We start from the raw sequence: 20,579 nt of genomic DNA, 5'->3' as shown, positions 1-20,579 counted from the left end.
ATATGAGAAATCATATTTTTAGTTGTTGGTCAGTGTTGTCCAAGAGACTTCTAAAACATTACAGGCTATTGCTTACATGCTTGGTTGCTCCTGAGAGGTGTAAGTTAATTCCCTATTGCTGAAGACACCATGCACTTTCGACACAGGGCCCAGAGGGCAGTGAGCTGGAGCTGATCTGAAGATTTTCTCCCTGAAGACTAGCTTTCATGGTGTGGAAGAGCACTCCACAAGCTTCCAAAGGAGGGAACCAACCAATACTCTTACTCAGCTACAAACCATGCGCACTACATGATGACCAGCATGGCACGATAATCCTAAGAGTTCACTAGTGGTACACCTACCTTGGTGGTAACCACACCTCTCTAACTGAACTTCAGACACACTCAGGAAGGGGAAACAGTGCCTGAATACTGGAAACCTAGCCAGCTTTCAGGATGAGTGAACTCACAGGTCTTGGAGGAGAACCTACAACCACCACTTTACTGAATGAGCATGATTTCTAACTACATTCTAAACATTTGTCCTTAAACCCACAGATAGCCTAGGATTCACCTCTCATCAAAGAAATATATCATGACAACAACAGGTAGAGACCATTATAGCAAGCTACAAATCATGTAGTACCCAGCCCCGGCTGATACAACAACAACACAATTACTGCACCCAAGACTCAGGGATCATAGCCAAAGACAGAGCTAAAGGATCATAAACATTATTCTTAATTAACATTTTGTATGTGTGAAAGACAAGATATAAAACACTAGATGATGTATGTAAAAGCAAGTGAGTCACATGATGGCTGTTGTTCACTTGTCGGACTCACGATCTCCAGGCGGGGTATTTATTCTTTATCTTCAGGCTTCATCTACAACCATAATAATGAATCATCATAGGCCACTTCTTTTCCTGGCACTGTTATATATTGTTTTCATCTAACTCAGTGAATACTCACAGAAGACCTATGAAATGTTTTCTATTATTTTAAATGATCTATTATTTTTAATACTTAAGAGATGGAGGCTATGGCAAAGGCAGTAACTTCTCCAAAGTCAGACAGCTGCTCACAACATGGAAGTGTACATTGGAGTACGTTGGCTTTCGAGGTTGGTATTTTAAAGGACTATCTTATACTTCCTCCGGCAACTTGGGGACTGTGCTTTCACTGCTGAGTAGGAAAGAGAAGTGGTATCTGGAAACTAGCAGACCATTTCACATGAAATTTGTTCTCTTGCCCAGAATCTGTGGGAGGTGTTCATTCATGCATCCAGCCAGGAGGCATCTGTTTACAAAAGCCTTCCCTGAAACACTTCCTTGAAAGTCTTATGAATTACTGTCACTGAAAGGACAAAAGTTAGACAGTGTGGCTGGTTCTGTCTCTCTCCGAACCTTAGAAAGACTTTCCATCTCCTGATGCTTTGGGGCTGACTCAATCACGACAACTATTCTCTTGGGACACAAATCCAGGATGGCGCAGGAAATGTGTGATGGCCTCACGCTTCAACATGGCAACTGCTCCCACCCAGGCGTAGAGGAAGCGAGGACAGCTTGCGTTTGACCGTGGACAGAGCTGCATTGGGTCTGGAATCAGAAGACGATTGCAGCTGTCAACTAGTGATGACAATCAGTGTTGAATTAAATATGGTCACCGGGAAAACTTTAGAAGGACAGATAAGATGCATCTCCCCAGCAGTAATTTCACAGGCACCAGTGTTTCCGATAGGGAAGTTTGTGGTGTTTGGATTCAAAAGGACAGAACTTGAATCTGAGACCCATCATTTCATTGCCTTCTGACCTAGGTACATTTCCTGGGCTGTGTGCAAACTGTAGCTTATCTTAAAGGAATGTCGGGGAATTCTTAGATGTTTTGTGCCCTTTAGACATAGTTGTCACTGTCGAGAAGAACTTATTCGGGATGTACTATTTATGAAGATGCAGTTCTTCCTTTTCTAGTTTTTAATTTCACACTCGGTCTTTTTATTGCTACATCTAAAAGTTCAAGGTGATATTTCCCTGATTTTTAGTATTCTAATCAGAGACATGGTTTTAGCAAGCAACATATGCCCATGCAGAGACAGAGTGAGATGAAATTACCAGGGAAAGGATGACAGAAAAGAAAACCTCAGAGGAATTAGAGTGTTGTAACGATGCTTTGCATTCCCCTCTGCCATCAGAGTCTGAAGCATTCTGCTGTGCTTTGGTAGCTATCACTTAGTCCCTATAGACTGCTGCTGTGCAATTGCCAGACTCAACAAAAAGGGTGGCTTTGTGGGCCAGACTTGGGTAGCCATTTTGTTTCCTTCACTAGGTGAAATCATTAACACTTCAAGAGAAAAGCACCCTCTTCCAATTGGAAGAGAGAAAATGTAACCATGAGAACTTTTGTGGCTTCACCCAACTCCATGCAATAGAAGAAATTGCAACAGGAGAACATGGGACTAGAATACAGAGAGAAAAAAGCTATAGTAACAGAGGGAGAAAGTCCTGAGAGGCAGTGGCTACTATTTATGGAGCAGGCTGTTCCAAGACTGGTTTTGCCTCTAATTCTCTAATGCAGTTGACAGGTATTTAAATGTTCCTCACAACCAAGTACCAGGCAGTGTTTGAGCCTTTTAGGATTCAACATGTTTAAAAATGCAAACCAAACACAAATGGCAACAAACAAACAAATAACAAAGAAAGCATTCTGCTATGCTTATAGATCAGAGCATAGCCCCGTTATTATCTGAGAGATTTCATCCAGCAACTGATAGGAGCAGACAAAGAGATCTACAGCAAAACATTAGGAAGAGTTCAGAGAACCCCAAAGAAAGGGGCAAAGAAGGATTGTAGGAAGCAGAGGGGTCAGGGATACCATGAGAACACTTCCCACAGAAGCAGTTAAACAGGGTTCATCGGGTCGCACAGAGACTGCAGTGGCAATCAAGGAGCCTGCTGTTGTTTATTTGATTAATATGTTTTGGTTAGCATACAAAGTAATAGGTGTGTGGAGGGTGAAGAACTGGAAGGAGTGGAAGGAGGGGAAACTCTGGTTGGGATGTAACATAAGAGAAGAACAACAGCAAAGAATTACAAAGATGAAAAAAAGAGAACAAATTTTTAAAAATCCTTGCCTACTGGAATTTATTCTTACCACCCTTTAACAAACTATGTACAGTTGAAGGCTATGTCAGGGCAAATGGGAGTGGGTCCAGATGATAACGGGCTCTGTGGCTATTGTGAAATGGTCATTTTTTTGTTTTTTGGGAACCACTAGTGGGTTCTGGGCAGCATAGTAAAGTCACCTGACTGACATATTAGGAAAGTTGTTAGAAAAGACCAAGGAGGCATTGATGACTGAAATAGTTCTTAAAGAAGGTATCATTGCCTTCACTTTATAGACGAGGAAACTAGGAAGGGACCAGATACAGAGACCCACAACATACATAGAGTGAAAAGCCTTGGAACACTCGACCTCATGTAGGATGTCTCCATCCAATCCCACCTCTCAGGGCTCAGAGAAGCCTGCAGAAGAGGAGGTGGAAAGAGTGGAAGAGCCAGAGAGGATGGAGGACAGCAAGGAAACCAGGCCTTCAGAACACAGCAGTTCTGACACACAGGAACTCACAGACTGTGGCAGCATGCGCAGGGCCTGCAAGGTCTGCACCAGATGGGGTCCAGGGCTGTGAAGAGCAGTAGACACCCCCCCCCCCAACCCTAATCCAGAAGCTATATCCAACTGATGCATCCTGGCAAAGGAAACACGGGTTTTCTCCAGTGGAGTCACACAGGTATACAAACCACACTTAGGGGCAGGCCCCATGCCCAGCAGTAGACGGCCAACACAAAATGAACTCATTAGTAGTTTGGGAGTTTATTTATTTATGTCTCATAATGCTTAGTCTGAACATGGTTTTACATTACAAGTCTTTTATGTATGCACTGTGGTTTCTGATTTTTGTGTTTTTACGGGTTTTTCTGCGTGTGCAAATGTGTGTCTCAGCTGTGTCTGTTTCTTATACTTGATTTTACTGTTTTTTGTTTGCTTTATTGTGATTTGGTTTTATCTTATCTTATTTCGTTTATTTTTTTTCAGATGCTTCTAATGAGAGGGAGGTATGAATTTGGTTGTGAGGGGAGGATCTGTGGGAGTTGGGAGAGGGGAAACTGTAATCTGAACATATTTTATGGATAAAAATCTGTCTTCAATTAAAAAAAGTGCACATAGTTTCATGTTGGACAGAGAGAGTTGTGTTTGAATCCGTGTTGAAGTTCTGCCATACGTTTAGTAGGAATAAGTAGGGGATTATTTTTTTTTAAAGATTGCTTTTACTTTTATTTTAGGTTTATGTTTGTTTTGCCTGCATGTCTATCTGTGCACACAGATGGCAGAAGAGGGCATTGAACCACCTGGAGCAGACAATTGTAAGTTGACATCTGGGTTCTGGGAATTGAACCCAGGTCCCCTGGAAGAGCAGTCAGTGTGCTGAACCATCTCAGCCTCCCAGGGAATTATTTTAAAGACATATAATTAAACATAATTTATCAAACATATGTTGTAACTATCCACCATTCACCTAGGAAGCTACAATCTAAATAAAGGCAGTGATATTCTAAACAAATAAAAAGGACAATTTAAAATCTAATATTATTCTAATTTTCTTTAGAACAGAAAGACACAAGGATACAACGTTTAACTTTTATGTTCTGTGGGTGTTTATATAAAAATGTTAGCTTTGCAAACATCCCACCAGTTTCTAAAGGCAATTGTTAAATGAAGATAACAAAAATTGCTCTGAAAGTCTCTATTATACCAATTCCCAAAGGTCCTGAATTGTAGTGGCTGTTCCCGGAAGGATTTCCTGTTGGGGTTCACTGTTTATTCTGCAGTATGGAGCACCATCTGACTGGGGGAGTCCAGGCCTAGCACTGCTGACTGTGAGGAAGCCTGGAAGGATAGTGGGTACATATTTAGGAATGGGATTGCCAGGTTATTCAGTAGGTGTTTGGGATAACATGCAAATGCAGAATACCTCTCTAAGGAGGCGATCCTCCCAGCAGGAGTAAACGGGAACTGTCACTCATCCTGTGAACATGAATGCTCTTGTCTGGACTTTGGCCGTCAGGTCCATGTGAAATAGCATCATGTTTTGGTTGTCATTTGTGTTCCTGGTGTGTTCATCACTTTTAAATGTTGTCGACTCTGTGTATCTTACTTATACAATTTCTTATACTAGGCTTATTTACCTATTTTTCCTTAGCATTTTAAAGTTATTCTTTTTAGGAGTTATTTACAAATTTTGGGAAAAATTTTTGCCAGATAATTTATTGACAATATTATTTTCTCATAGCCTGCAGCAAAAATGCACGCGTGAGTGTATTTGAATATTATATATGTATATATATATATATTCCCAATTTAATTTTGTTGTTGATTTGATTAACAAGTTCTAGTTAGTATACAAAGTAATAGGTTTCATTCTGACATTTTAATACATGTATGCCATGATTTTTCTGTCATTTATATCCTTTCTCCACTTCCTACCCCCATGGCTTTTGTTCACCCCGAGCTTATTCCTTTCCTTCTCAACTGGTAGCCTTCTGCTTTCATGCAGAATGCATTCCATTATTCCCCTCCCTTGAAGCCTCCTTCTTCCCTCTCATTTTCTAATTTCATGACCTAAACACATCACACACACACACACACACACCCCTCGTTTATGTATAAGAGAGAAAACTTGCCTATTCTGTCTTGTTTCACTTAGTATAATGATTTCCATCAGAATATATAGGTATTTTGTCTTTATTCATGCCACTCCCTGAGTCCACTTTCTGTTGCAGGAATTAGCAGCATGATGATATCTCGCACCTTTGCCTCTGCATCACCTCTCTGAGAAGCCTGTCCATCAGCACCCCTGCTTGCGTCACAGCTGCCTAGGTGACAGGATGACTGCGGCAGGATGGCAGTACTTGTGCTCGGTGACTCTTGCGTAGTCTATGTTATACCAACACTGCAAAGACCAGCGCTGCATCACGAAGCCTAGAATGAGACTCATTTCATCACATCAACAGCGCTGCACTATTTCATGTCACCACAAGAAGGATGAGGGCAGTATGACAAGATTCTTTGAAAGTCCACCTGTGCAATTTTTTTATTTTCCTTTTGACAACATGCTGTTATTAGCTGTCTAGGTTAGATAATGCTTATCTATTGCTGTGAGTATAAGATGTCTATCATAGACATGTATGCACAAGAAAAACATAACATAATGTGTATGTATGGAAGGTTTAGTCTATTTCAGATTCAGTTTGGGAATTTCAAGAATGTATTCTGACAGATAGGATGGGACCCCTGTATGTAACACCTTAGTGTTACCAAACATGTTCAAGTGTCATAATGGGAGGAATGCACCGAATGCTAATGGGATGGCAAGTTATACAAGCCAAAGGTAATGTTTAGTAAACCAAAAAAGTAGGTCCTTTAGTTTATAGGAAGATATTCATTTACGGTATGGGACTGAGTAAAGTTGAATATTTCAGTAAAAGGAGTAATATCTATTAAATATTATTTAATTCTCACCCCAATATTTAACCTAAAACTACTTCTCAATCTAAAAACTCTCTGATGTGTTTGCACATCTTTTGCTTGTTTGTATAGCAAACAATGCGCGTTCAATACACTTTGACTACTTCTTCGAGCTGCTTTTGAAAAATTAAGTGCTGTGTATCACCCCTGGATTGTAATATCAATTTCACAAACTATAAATAGCAAGTGTGCCTGCTGAAGAATTTTCACTCTTGCTTATGTTTCATAATCATTAGGTAATTGTGTCAAAACACCTTTAAAAACATTTGTGAGGCAAGTTGACTGGGCGGGTGAGAACAGGGTGCGTCTTTAAGGATATTCACACCTAATAAAGCTGCCATGGAAACTGCAGATGCATTCAGAGGGATTTTTTTTCCTTCCCTAAAGATGCTTAAAAATTATACAGATCACACTCGTGGAAAGTATCCATCTCCGTGTTATTTTTTCTTATAGTGGCAAAGGTGAACTAGATATAAAAATGTGGTAGGTATATTGTGGGTTTCAGTTCTTATTAATGAGTTGGAAGGAACAGAAGAGTCAACTTTTATGTATTAGAAGGTTTTTTTTTTTAAATTAAGAAGATCATGATTAATGAGAGAGGTTCTTTATTGCTAATTGAAGTGTCTGAATATAATCCCAGAAAGACATAACCTACTTAAAAAATACAATACTGTGTTAGGTATAGGCCTCTATTTCCATCACTGGGAAGATGGAGACAGAAGGATCCTGAATTACAGGCCGGCCTAGGCTACAAAGTAAGTTCAAGGTTAGGCCAAGTTAGATAGCAAAACCCGTCTCAAAACATCAATCCCAGCAGTAGAGCGTTGGTCTAGTGTGTGTTCTGGGTTCAGTCTACACTACTGAAAACATTAATGCAATACTGTGTGGAATCATTGTGGGCTGAGCAATTGCTCTCTCTGATCCAGACAGTGTAGTATACTTTCTCGCCCAAACCAGACAGGAGAAAATAGTCTAGAAAAATAATTGAGAGAAAGCTGAGTAAACAAAAGGGAAAACTACAAAGTTATTCCTATAAAATGCTTGTATTTGTGTTTGAGACTTTTATTCCTTGGTCTAGGCTGGCCTGGAAAACACTATAGAGTAAAGGTGGGTTTTGAACTCATAACATCCCTGCTGCCCCATTCTTCAAAGTGTGGGATTTATGGGAATGGCTCCCTATGAAGCAGGGTTTCTTTGTCTTTACAGTACAGGGAATTGAACCCAGAGTCTAGACATGTAGACAGGCACCCTAGTACTGTGCTACGTCAGGTTCAAATTGCTTAGTTCATTCTTTTTAAGCTCTGTTATACCGCAGGTCTTTCTAAAGACAATGAAATAAATACAAATGGATACTATTGGGCTCTTCTCACCTAACTCCTGCCTGTGCCTGTTTGCTCTTGCTTTCTCAGTTCCATGAAACAGCACGGAAGAGAAGTTGAGTAAAGAAGTAAGTACCAGTGTTTCTTCAAGCAATTGGCTCAGTTATATCACGTGGCGGCAGGGCCATAGATTAAGGCAGTCACAGGCCCAATACTTTCTCTTGGATGATGAAAGTCAGCAGACGCCATTGGTCTTAGAATTTTGAGAGACAAAAAATATGCTCATTACATAAGGTGTTCACACTATAATTTAAAACTGTACTGTCTAATATGAAGAGCACTGGTCAGGTGTGGTTATTTAAATTTAAGTTGAAATAAAATTGAATCAGATAAACATCAGCTTGATGTTGCTACATTGAAAGTTCGGTTCCTTAGGCACACCAGCCATAGTTTAGGTGGCTGACAATCATACGGGGCTGGTAGAGACCATGATGGAGGGCGAGCCATAGTACATGTCTACCGCCCAGAAAGTTTTATCGACAGCTCTGCTTTGAAGTGTAAAATGTAGCCGACTTTATAGACACAGAAAGCTGTAATATTCCAATGTCCCACGTAACAGATTTATTCTGTAGACGTTCTCTCTGCTTCAGAGAACACATGATTTCTTTCTGCTTAAGTTGAAACAGAAACACAGTTTTAATCTGCAGCAGAGATGACGCCTCAGTGATTTGGGAGGGAAAGCAAATGGAGCCGGGAGGGGCTTTTCTATTAGTTTTTTTTTTTCTCCCAGAAATATCAACTTTCACACGGTGTTAAAAATTGTTTCGGTTGGCTGAATCCAGACAACTCCCTTGCAGACATCTGCTCCACTTACAGGGGCATCCGAAGGACTCTTGTGATCGGGATTTTGGTTGGTCTGAGGTCATTTTCCAGAATGTCTGGTAAACCAGAGGCTATGTCACACCAAGTCAGTGATGGTCTATGCAGCCCGGCATGCTGCACCCCACTGGAGCAGAGAACAAGGCATCAAAGGACAGCGCACATTCCTCGCAACACCATTCAATGGTGCAGTCCCACACCAGAGAAATGTTTTCTCTGACCCGCACTGGTAATGAGCTTCTGCCCGAAAGCGTGTGGGAAGCAGGGTCATTCATTATACAGGGAGCTGGGGTTTATAAGGATCACTTTGGTATGGAAAACAGAATGCAGAGCGCCTTGAACTAATGTGTTTCTGTGTCCCCTCCATAAAAGTGGAACATGGAAGGCTTTCTGCTACTCCTTATTTTAAGAAGAAAGAGTGAGCCCCAAATTAGAGAGACTGTGGGCAGGCTGGAGAAAGAGAAAGCAGGGCAGGAGTGGAAATACATTAAATTAGGTCCACGTGGAAGGTTTGTGAGTGCCTCTACCGCAGGATTCCCCTTCTTCTCTTTTAGCTCCACTATATTTAAAAGGTGTAGGAGCAGATAGAGGTTTTTGTTTTGTTTTAAAGCCATCTGAGTGAACCATGGAGATTTAACCTTCTTTACCTCTAAGCAAACTGGGAACCTCTCCTGAAGAGTCAGAGACAGGGAAAGAACTGAGAAGTTCTTTCCTGTGTCTTGTCCTGAATTTCCCTAAACTTGCCTTAGCTGGAAAATTATTCTATTTCTTCTCCCATAAAACAAGGCTAATAAAATCCATCCTGCAGCACCGCTCTGAAGAAAAGATCAGATTACGCAGATTACGTTTGTAGAAGCCCTGGTACATTGTACACTCTGGACCAGTGGTAGCTCCTCTGGTTGTCACGAGCTGGTGGGCATCTTTCTTTGGTAGTTCCCAGACTCTCACCCAAATAACAGTTGCCTGTTATGCCCTGTTTTCTTGGGGCTCTTCCTTCAGCTTTGCCAGGTGACAAATGACTGCCCCAGAAAGTATTTCATTTGGAGGCTTCCCTTTTATACTCTCCGAGGACATACGTATTGTTTGCACACACATTCTTTCTTTCTGTGCTTTCACAATACAGTATAGAAATCAAGGAGAACCTAGAAGACTCTGCAGTAGAAGAAAGGAGGTGGCCGTAGAGAAGCAAGAGCTATAGGACCGAGTTCGTGGAATGTTGAAGCCAAGGTAAAGAGCGTTTGTGGATGAGAAGAAGGGGGATGAAAATGAGGAAGGGATGAACGTTTTGAAATCTAAGGCTACTGTGTGTGTGTGTGTGTGTGTTTAATCCCAGTCATTTCTTCACTGGGGTTTGCAGTTGAGTAAGCGTTCTGGCTCACTCAACCTGCACAAACAAGTCTGTGAAGGAGGGGCTTGTTGACTGGTGCCCTCTTACCTCACCTGTAGTTGCAACCATTCTCACCAATGAAATGTTTGCCTGTCTAATGCACCATAAGACCTGCAGTTTTTCACAGCAGAAGGAAAATGTGCAATCTGGATACTACTTCAAACCATGAGACCACTTTCCGCGTGTGCGTGAAGCGTGAGTGAGCGGGGACGTTTGGGCTAAGGTGTTTTAACCATGAGAAGCTGTGCCAGGAGACAGATAACTGGAGGGGAACACTGGCTGCTTTCTGGCTGCCTCATGGGCTGCATCCTGAAGGGATATTAGCCCACCCGAGCAAGACTCTGGTAGGCCTTGCCCTTCTCTACCATTCCCTCTGTTTTGCTAGAAGTCATTAGATCACATTTCTAAAGCTAACCACCAAGTCTATTCCCTTATTTGGCCACTTCCTCCTCCTGAGGCTGACTTCCAAGGTCCAGCAATCAAAGTATTGAAGTCCAGCAATCAAAAGCCCTCTTTGGCTTACATAATTAACATGCTCAATTAAAATTAAACATCTCATCCTAACACAAGCTTTCCATTTTATCTTTACAAACCTCGATTTGCTTATGGGCCATCTCTGTCTCCTCCCTATCCACAGGCAATCCGTTGTATCCCCCCTCTCCTGGGGGGAGTTTGTGGCAAATATCCCTGCTCCCTTTCCCCTTTCTCTGTTCCCTTCCCCTTCTCCCTTGTCCTCTATCTCCTGTCTGTCTCTATTCCCGCCCTCTGTCCCTCTGGGGTGAATAACTCTCCTTTGTGCTGAGAACTTGGTCTTGGGGGTCCTGAGTTGGTACTTTTCCTTTCACATCCTCTATCAGTCTAGCTGAGAAGTTCATTTTCCGTTGGCCCAAGGTCTATTGCTCAGGTGCAGGGCATGGTGCTCAGAGTCCAGCATGGAGAGCTGGAGAGCTGTGCTTTTTGTTTATGAGATCGTTCTGCTGCTCCATTCAAAGACTTAGAATTGCAGGCAACTTAAGGAAGGTCATGCTAATACATTTTAAGTGTCTCTCTCTCTCACACACACACAAACACACACACAAAGTGACTTTCCTCCCCACATGGAGTCAAAATTAAATACAGAGCCAAATTACATAGGAAGGTAGCCTAATCCAAGGTTTGGTTGATTTGGTTTTAATTATGAATTGCTTTGATACTTGTAACTGAACTATCAAATGGACAACCTTGAAAGGGCTTGGGGGCCCTGGATATTTATCACTCTAAGTATGTTTTAGGTTAGACACTTCTGAACCCAAGGCACAACAATTGACAATGGCTAGAGAGAGCAGCTGACTGAAGGAGGCAGCCTCCTCTGAGCCAGTGTGTGGGAAAGGGACCTCAGAATCCAGTGGTTCAGTAGGTGACAGCTCAGTGGGAGTCAATATGATCCGAAAACTCTCTTTGGATAATCCGGACTGCTATACTTTTGCTTACCTGGTAGCAAAATGGCATTTTGATTTATGTCAACCTGCAGGCTGGTCTCTAGTAAGAATAGTTCTTGGAAGTTATCTGCCAGGGTAGCACATGAAGAGAGTTTTAAATTAGGCATGCTTTTTAATTTTCTTCAGTCTCTATTACCTGAGTTCAGAAGTTGCTAAAATAATCTTTCTTAAAGCAATGAAGTCATGACTGTATTAGTATGGCGCATAGTAGTAACAGCACAAATTGCTGACGCTTGCAGCGTACCCTCCGCACAGAACAGGATCCTTTCGTTTACACCAGCGGTGAGATGTAACAGGAGAGTCGTGTAAAAGTCCTCCACAGTTAACAGGGCCTTTCTGGAGATAGGATTTCTTGACACCGAAGATCAAAGCTCTGTCACCAGCTTATAATCGTGCTTTTATTTTATTATTTGACTTTTTGCAGGGAGTAAGGGAGAGGCCTCATTGGCACCGTAAAGAACACATCATAAAAACGAATTCTTCTCATTGAGTACTTCTCCATTACAGGCCAGGATGTCGTAACCTTTTATAAAACTGCTTCAGGGGCCACGGAATAGATTTTACCCTTTCCCTGGCCGTCAGAGCACTGTGTCCAAGCTGCCGTGTTTGAAACCTCCCCGGACTGCGCATTCTGTTTGGATGAGTTTACTTTCGTTTATGTGGCCAACACAATACCATGATAGCCCATAAAAGATGCCCAGTAAACCCTCTTGACTGACCGCTTAAATGAATGAAGAGATGAGTGATTAAATTCATGATTGGGACCAATGATGTGGGCTGAACATAGTAGTCTGAATCAAGTTTTCTAAATTTGTCAAGAATGATCTAAGCTGGGGGACCCAGAAAGAGCTCCAGGAATTTTAACTATGAGCATCTATCCGTTGACATCACTTGCAGCTTTAGATTAGCACCCCCAAAGGCGGCATCATTTGAAGGGCTTCAGAAAATGTGTCTAACAGCTCCTGAAGGGCACCTTACAGGTCTGTCCTTTCTGTAAGTGAAACCCAGAAGGAACAGAAAGCACATTCTGCACATTCATTTCTCCAAGACTCCCTTGAGAAGGGAGATTCACAGAGGCAGCGGCTTGGAGGCAAAGCTCCTAGCCAGTTTTTTCTTCCTGAGTGGGGGGCAGGAGAAAGAAAAGAACACAAAATGCAGATGTCTGCCGAGTCCCGTGATCCTGGCTGCTATGGCTATCATTAGCTCGGTTAAACTGCTCTTCAGCACCGCGACTTCACAATGCACCACCGTTGCCCATTTTCTTCTTCGCTTGAGAGCTGGTAAAGTGGTGTCGCAGGGCCTCTCTGGACAGATTGTAGCTTCCAAGGCGCAATCAACAGAGTTCTTCAGGGAAAGCCAGTCGCGGTTTCTACTTCACACCTTGGTACATTAATAACATTAATTTCACTCAGCCTTTGTAATCAGAGCGTCCCACCTCCAGACATTTATTTGAAGATGTCTAGGGGCCCACACAAGAAGGAACTTAGTAATAATACTTCTCCAGGAGCCGGCTTCAACGGGAAGGTAGAGTTTAGGAAGAGTAATAATTACACCTGAAGTGTTAATAGCTGGATGGCTTTTCTGAATCCTTACTAGTATTTACATTTAAAAAGATAAAATTGCCTGAAAATTTAGACGAAGAATAAGAGCAGTTTCGGTGAAAAAAAGCGGGCAATTTTCTTTTTTGTTGTTGATGTTACTGCCTGGTTCCCTCAGCAACTGGATTCTTTGTGAGCCTGGAAACTGAAGGGACCCATTATTATGCAAAACACCCTGGAACAAATGGCTTGGTTCCTCTCATATAGGAGGGAGTTTCTTAAAAAAAAAAAAAAAAAAAAAAAAAAAAAAAAAAAAAAAAAAGACTAGGGAGAAGGAAGGGAGAAAGGGAGGAAGAAAGAAGCCCTCGGGGTTTGAGTTTGCAGGATAAGCCCTTGCTGTATTGCCAACTTTATTCTGCAACTGAATATCTGCTGTAGGAAGAGGGTGGAGACACAAAGAGCCATAGCAAACTCTGAATCTTAGGTTGGGGTAACAGAATAGAACGTTTAATAATTTTAGATATTTTGTCTTTACAAAGGTCACATAATAAATATTATCTACAGAGCTTAGGAGAGTAGAGAGAAAACCATCGAATTACTATTTTAAATTATGAGTGAAGGTTCCCCCTCCCCCTGCCAATTAAAGCAGCTAAATCTTTAAGTTCACTATTACAGGGATAGCAAGGATGGAGGCACACTAGTAAAGCGGGGACTTCCTGGTAGAGAACTCCAGGTCTACGATACTTACTGCGTCTCTCCGCAGACTTGCTCTAAAGCTAGGTGAGAATCGGGCCTTCCTGAACACAGACAGCAAATGAACCATAAATACTTCAGGTTTAGATCCATGTCTATGAACTCACGGAAGGGAGGTTCCCCGATAGCCCCTGCCTCTAACTCTCTTCCCCTGGACCCCTGGCCAGACTACTCTTGCCTCAGCGTTTTGTCCCTGGCTTCTTTGGGGCAGACGTGAGCCTGGCTAAGAGGAAAGTGAACTGCTTTAGAGGTAAACAAGCTTCCAATTCCATAAGGAGAATGTTTCAACGTGTCTGATGGAGAACAGAATAAAATGGCCACCCAGAAGTAGAGAAAGACTTACATTTCACCCTCAAGGGTTTTATTCACGAACAAGAATAGGATAATAAAATAACGTGGATGAAATATATGACCGGTGACTTCTCAGTTATTTCCTTCCGTATTCTCTGCTGCTCACTGTACATTCACTTTCAGCCTAGAATTTTGAAGGAAGTGTCAGAAATCACCTTAATTCATCTTTTGGCATTTCGGTATCTCTCCACAAGAATTCGCTTATCAATATAAAGAAAACACAATTAAACCCCAGATCAAAGAATAATTTCTTCATATGCCAAATATCCAAGAACCATGCAGAGCATCAGTTTTTCATTAATATCATGTGTGGATTTAATTTATATTCTACTCAAATCAATATTCAAATGGCCCCATTTATAGCAACTGAATTTTTTTTAAAAAAAACTTTCTTTTTTGTTCCCTTTTCCACTTCTTTTTTTTTCTTTCTTTCTCTCTTATTTTGCGCTTATTATTGTTGTTGAAAAGGAATTTCTGTTATTTTACAAATTTGAGCAGCTTTCTCTGTCTTCGATGTAGTGTGTTTTGGGGGGTATTAGTGGATTTCAGCTTTATTTTGGTTTTTCCAAGACCATCTTGCAGATGGAGTGTTCTACCTGAAGGCAAAACATGACTGATTCTCTCTCTCTTTGTGATAGAACTAGACTTAGATGCCCAATGCTTAAAGTAACTAATTCACTAGAAGAATAAAAGCATGATTTTCTTTTTTAAAGATTAATTACATCTCTCCCTTCCCTTTCTTGCCTCCAAATCCTCCCATGCACCCCTCTCCATTCTCCTTCAAATTCATATGGCCCTTGTCTCCCCCTAATTGATATTGCATAATATATATCATATGTGTATGTAAGATTTATAAGAATATGCATATATTCCTATATATAACCTGCTCAGTAAAATGATGATTCTTTTCCCATTGGACTAACAAACAGTACATTAGCATGAGAAAGGCAGGAGAACAGTTTGGTTCTGCTCACTCACTGTCAATGTAACATAATAAATACATTGGTATTGCACATACTATATGTTATCTTTATATAATTGCGTTATACATGTATTAGCATCTGAGGACTCATTAGACTTTTGTTTACATTGTAATAATTTCATGAAAACAAACATGCTAATATGTCTCAGTGCACTGCAGCTATTATTTTTATTGATGAGCAAATTAAATAATTTTTGCTAGTGAAAGCCACTTGAATTTGTCTCCTGAGGACTTTTGAAACTAATTGAAGACTTTTGGATTGATTTAAGGTGATCTTGACATACAAAATATTTCTCACAGTGCCTCAGCCCTTCAAACACTGGGATTGCAGACACCTGGCATCATGTTTAGCTCCATCTTACTTGTTTGTTTATTTGAATGGAATGGAATATATTTTTAAAACAGTTTCTATCAGTAGGAAAGTGGAACCGATACATAGAAGGTTCCTGTCACCTTCCTCTAACAAAGTTTCTTTATTATGTATCAATACCACACGTTTCTTGTAATTCATACTGCTATGCTGTGATAAATGTCTATAGATTTTATTTTTTCTTTGTATAGCTCCTTGGGTTTTAATAAATATGCGATGTCCAAGCTCCTTCATGGTGGCAGCATACACAGTGTTCAATGCTCTCAACAGCCCACGTGCTCACCTAGTCTTTCATCGCTCTATCAGACACGTGGCAAACACTCACCTTTTATTTTAATTATGTTTTTAATTGAAATAGAATGATTTTACTTCTGTTCTCTCTTTTCTCTTTCTTGGTCCACTTTGCTTCCATCCATCAAAACCTTCCTATGCCCCAACTCTAAAGTTGATAGCCTCTTTTAATTAATATTGTAATATATATATATTAATTTCTGAGTCTGTTTCTGCTGTTGCTGTGTATGATAGAATCCACTCACCCTTTTTACTTTATCAGCACACAGACTTTTTTTTTTCCATAAGGCTTTGTTCACTTATTAGTGTTCCTCCATGTTCTCATGGCTTGGTAGCTCAATTCATTTTCTGGCTGAATAATAACCATTAGGTAGATGGACTACAATTTGCACATCCATTTGCCCAAGGAACCTCTTCCTTGAATCCAGTGTGTGGCAATTAAGACTAAAGTCACTATAAATGCTCATGCTCAGGGCTTTTAGCTTTTATGTGGACCCATCTTAGATACCTTAGATAAGGTAAATATCTCGCAATGTAATTGTTGCCTTGTATACAACTGTAGCTTACAGTGGTGGTAGCATAGTGTGCCCATCAGCGTTGAGTGACAGAGTACTGCTGTTCCTTATTGTCACCAGCACTCTTAGTTGTTTTAAATTGCTGTTTTTGTTAGTTTTTGCCCTTCTAACAGGTGTATAGTTAGTACCTCAATGTTGCTCTGTTATGACAGCCCCCAAACCATCTGTGTTGAACAGTTTTTCTTATCCACACTTATCAGTGGTGTATCTTTTTTTTGAAGTATCTATTCAGGGTTTTTGTTGTTGTTATTGTTTAATTTAAGAGTGATTTGCTTTTATATTGTTGAGTTTTAAAATATTTTTGTATATTTTAGATATAAGTAATTCAACATATAAAGGTTTTGTAAATATATCCATGTAGTATGTGTTTATCTTTTCATCCTCTTAAGAATGCACTTAAGAGAACACATATTTTCAGTTTTAATAAATAATAAATTATCAAGCTCATTAGATTGTCTGATGTCATCTAACTTGTTTTCTGATGCTCTATTTTTGATTTCTTCTATGATATTTAGTAGAAGTGGTAAGAAATATCCTTACCTAGTTTTCAGACCTAGGAGGAAAGTGATGAGACTCTTAACATTAGGTATAATATTAAGCTACAAGCCTTTTTATGATGATTTTAGAAAATAAGTTGAGAATTTGATATATACATACGTGTTTTAATCATAGCCAGCCCCATGGCTTCCTTCTCATTCAACTTTTCTTCTATTCCCCGACAATGTTTTACCCTCAAATTCAAGTGTTCTTTCAACAAATGCTTACAGTCTACTTAGTGTTACCTATATGTGCGCGGACGTAGGGCCATCCACGGGAGCACTGGCAGCCTCCTAGGGGCTAAATACTCAAAGAAAGCTGAATCTTCCTCTTCTAGTAGCCTCCAGTTGCCAACAGCTCCTTAGCCAGACACGGACCTCTTCATTTCCCCCATCCATGATGGGATTTTTTTTTTTGGCTTTCTTTTATGCAGGTCTTGTGCATGCTCCTGAGAGTTTATGTGTGCAATAGCCCTGTCATGTCCAGCAAATAATGTTTCACTGCAAACCTGTGTGTTACCTCTGAATCATATAACTTTTTTGAATCTCATAATTTTTCTCTTCTCTTTCTTGATTATCCCTCAGACCTTGATGGTTAAGTTCCTATAGCCTAAAACACCACGTAGTTTATTTATAGGACATAGAGGACTCAAACTTGTGCTGACCCAGAAGTTTCATCCCTACTGGCTAGCTCTCATAGTGTTAGAAGGTTCTATGAATATAATCAAGGAAAAAGTAATCAACAGCCTTACACAGTTGAGACCCTGTGAGTTACAATAATGACTGGCCTCACAAGTTATGCCCATTGGGGCAAAAGTGGCTTGAATGTGATGAGAGTAACCAACTACTTTCTGCTCAGATCGAAAGACCATTCCACTAGACAGAACTCATGCTTAGTATGGTTAATTGGAACAAAATAATCTGTGGATGGCTAGGTCATAGGCCCTAGGGAAGATCCTAATACTATTCCCCTGCTAATTGGACACAACAATAACCTGCTCCCCCAAGTTCTTATATTATACACACAGGTTAGCCTATCTCTCAAACCACAGCAGACAAATCTCCTTTTGAAGTAGATGGTGATTAATACAGAGATCGATAACTGCAGAGAAGAAAAGGCTATGGACTGCTCAGTTGTATAAGTGGGATATTTGTGTGTAGCACAGTCCTCCACACAAAGTACTTCACTTTTTGGAGGGGCAGATTTTCTTTAGGAAATTGAGGAAGTTCTTTCTTTATACAAACTAATTGTGTGTGTGTGTGTGTGTGTGTGTGTGTATTAAAATGAGGAGGCCAGAGGACAACCTCTGGTGTCATTCTACAAGGCTTATCCACTTAGTTCTTTTTCTAAAAGATTTTAATTTTTAATTATGTATGCACACATGTACTTGGGTGGGAGTCGGTATGTGTCCTGGAGTGAAGGTACCATGCAGGCCAGAAGAAGATTCCTTGGGACGGCAATTCCAGGCAGTTGTGAGCTTCCTGGAGTAGGTGCTGAGCTTTGATCCTCTGAAAGGGCAATATAAACTCTTGGGCTCATGTAATGTTACTTGCATGTATGTCACTGACTGTTTGGAATTGAACAACCAATTGGTGTTCTCTCTCCTAGGAAGGGTCACCTCTCCTGCGCCTTGTGTTACTCAGTTGCCTGTAGATTTTTGTGTTAAGACCTCATGTGACCCCCTACATTTTTTTGTGGGTCCTGAAGATCAGACTTAGGTCATCATTCTTGCAAAGTGTGCACTTGAAGGCGCTATCTCCCCCAGTCCCCAGTTGGTAGGTTTTATAATAAATAGGTGTTAGATATTGTCAAGCTCTTTTTTGCATATCATCACATTCTTTTACTTCTTTAGATTGGTGATATGATGAGTGACATTAATAAGTTTTTCTTTGGTAGCCTCTAGAATTCCTTTTAATTGTTCAGTAAGATGCAATGCTTTGTTTCAGGTTCTCAGGTCAATTTTTGGTAGAGATATTGGTCTGTTGCTTTCTTTCCTGTATCTTTGTCTGGTTTTGTTACTTGGCAATTCTAGCTGCATCCAATAAGGTAGGAACCAACTGTAGTTCCATTATAGTTCAGAATTCTTCTTCTTCGGTAGGTTTCCTTTTATTTGACTTTTTGTTCTTAGATCATAAACTTGTCTGATTTCTGAAAGTACAGTAGAGTATTTCCAGAAACCCCCAGATTATATTCATCTAGTAAATATAGAAAAAGAGAAAATGCTTTTCCTCTAATTTTAAAAGATATGATACTTGGAAAGGATTCTGACGGCCCAGTCTGAGTTGTCTGCTCATACTAGAACAATCACTAAGACAAAGGAATTAAGCGTTTGTTTAGAGTTGGCATTGATGGCCCTGTTTTGAGGATTTGTGGGCATTTCCACCTGGGCATGTAACTGGAGAGGATAGACAAGTTCAGAGTAATTCCTAATGTTGTTAGATGCAAGTGTAACTTTTCAATAAGTAACCATGATGAATTTGAGACTAACAGTGAAATTGTGCATGAAAATACTGACTTGTGCCGTGCTCAGAACCAGATGGACATTAGCTTCAATAGGGAATGAAAATGCAGAATGCTTGGTTGTGTCTAGTTCTAAATGTTGTCAGCTGCCGTGTAGGTTAAAAGGCAGTGGTGGCACATGCCTTTAATCCCAGCACTTGGAAGGCAGAGGCAGGCAGAACTCTGTGAGTTCAAGGCCAGCCTGGTCTACAGAGCAATTCCAGGACAGCCAAAAGTTACAGAGAAACCTTGTTTTGAAACACACACACACACAAACAAAAAACCCCTGGTTTTTGTAAGTTGCAGAAGGCACACACTTTAAGGGGACATAACAAATTTGCTTGTTAGTTGTAATCAGTACAAATGGATGCTTATTTACTGAGGACATATCTTTAAAATACAGGTCAATGAGTTTTGACAAATGTAATTCACATTTAAATGAAGGCATAGAGCAGCTTTCCTAGGATTTCCTGGGTGTTGTGCTTTATTCAGTTCCAATAAGAAGAACTAACTACTTTCGTGATTTCCATCAACATAGATTAGCTGAAAGGAACACGGGAGGTCCTGAGTGTCTAAGTGTTGTTGACAAGGGCATGGCCACGCCAAGGATGCAAGTACCATGGGAGTGTCAAAGCCTTCTCCAAGTGAGGCTCCTAGGGATGGTAAAGCAGGTCTGAGTGTGAATGTTGACAGTGTATGCAGACAATACCCACCATGGTTTTTTTTCCCTCTGAAGACTGCTGACTGTTCCTGCAGAGATTAGATAAGCCTGCCTCCTCGGCCAGCTGTATGCAATAGCTCTGTTGCCCTGCTCAGTTGTATATAATGCATATAATGTTAAGTCTGGGGCTCTGCGGGGTCTTCATCAGAGAGTCATGCCCAACTGATCCCAGATTTTCTGTGTCTCTGTCCTTTCTTCATCCTTTCCTTGCCCCAGGCAGAGCAGGTTCCTGGGGCCTTGTAGAGTGAGGCGCTTGGACCATTCCTGGGCTGCGCACAAGTGGAGTCAAATACTTTGTGTTCATTCCTTTAACATAATAATGCTTTCGGTACTTCTT

Source organism: Chionomys nivalis, chromosome 5 (assembly GCF_950005125.1).
Source record: "Chionomys nivalis chromosome 5, mChiNiv1.1, whole genome shotgun sequence".
Taxonomy (NCBI): domain Eukaryota; kingdom Metazoa; phylum Chordata; class Mammalia; order Rodentia; family Cricetidae; genus Chionomys; species Chionomys nivalis.
This window is presented reverse-complemented; position numbering follows the sequence as displayed.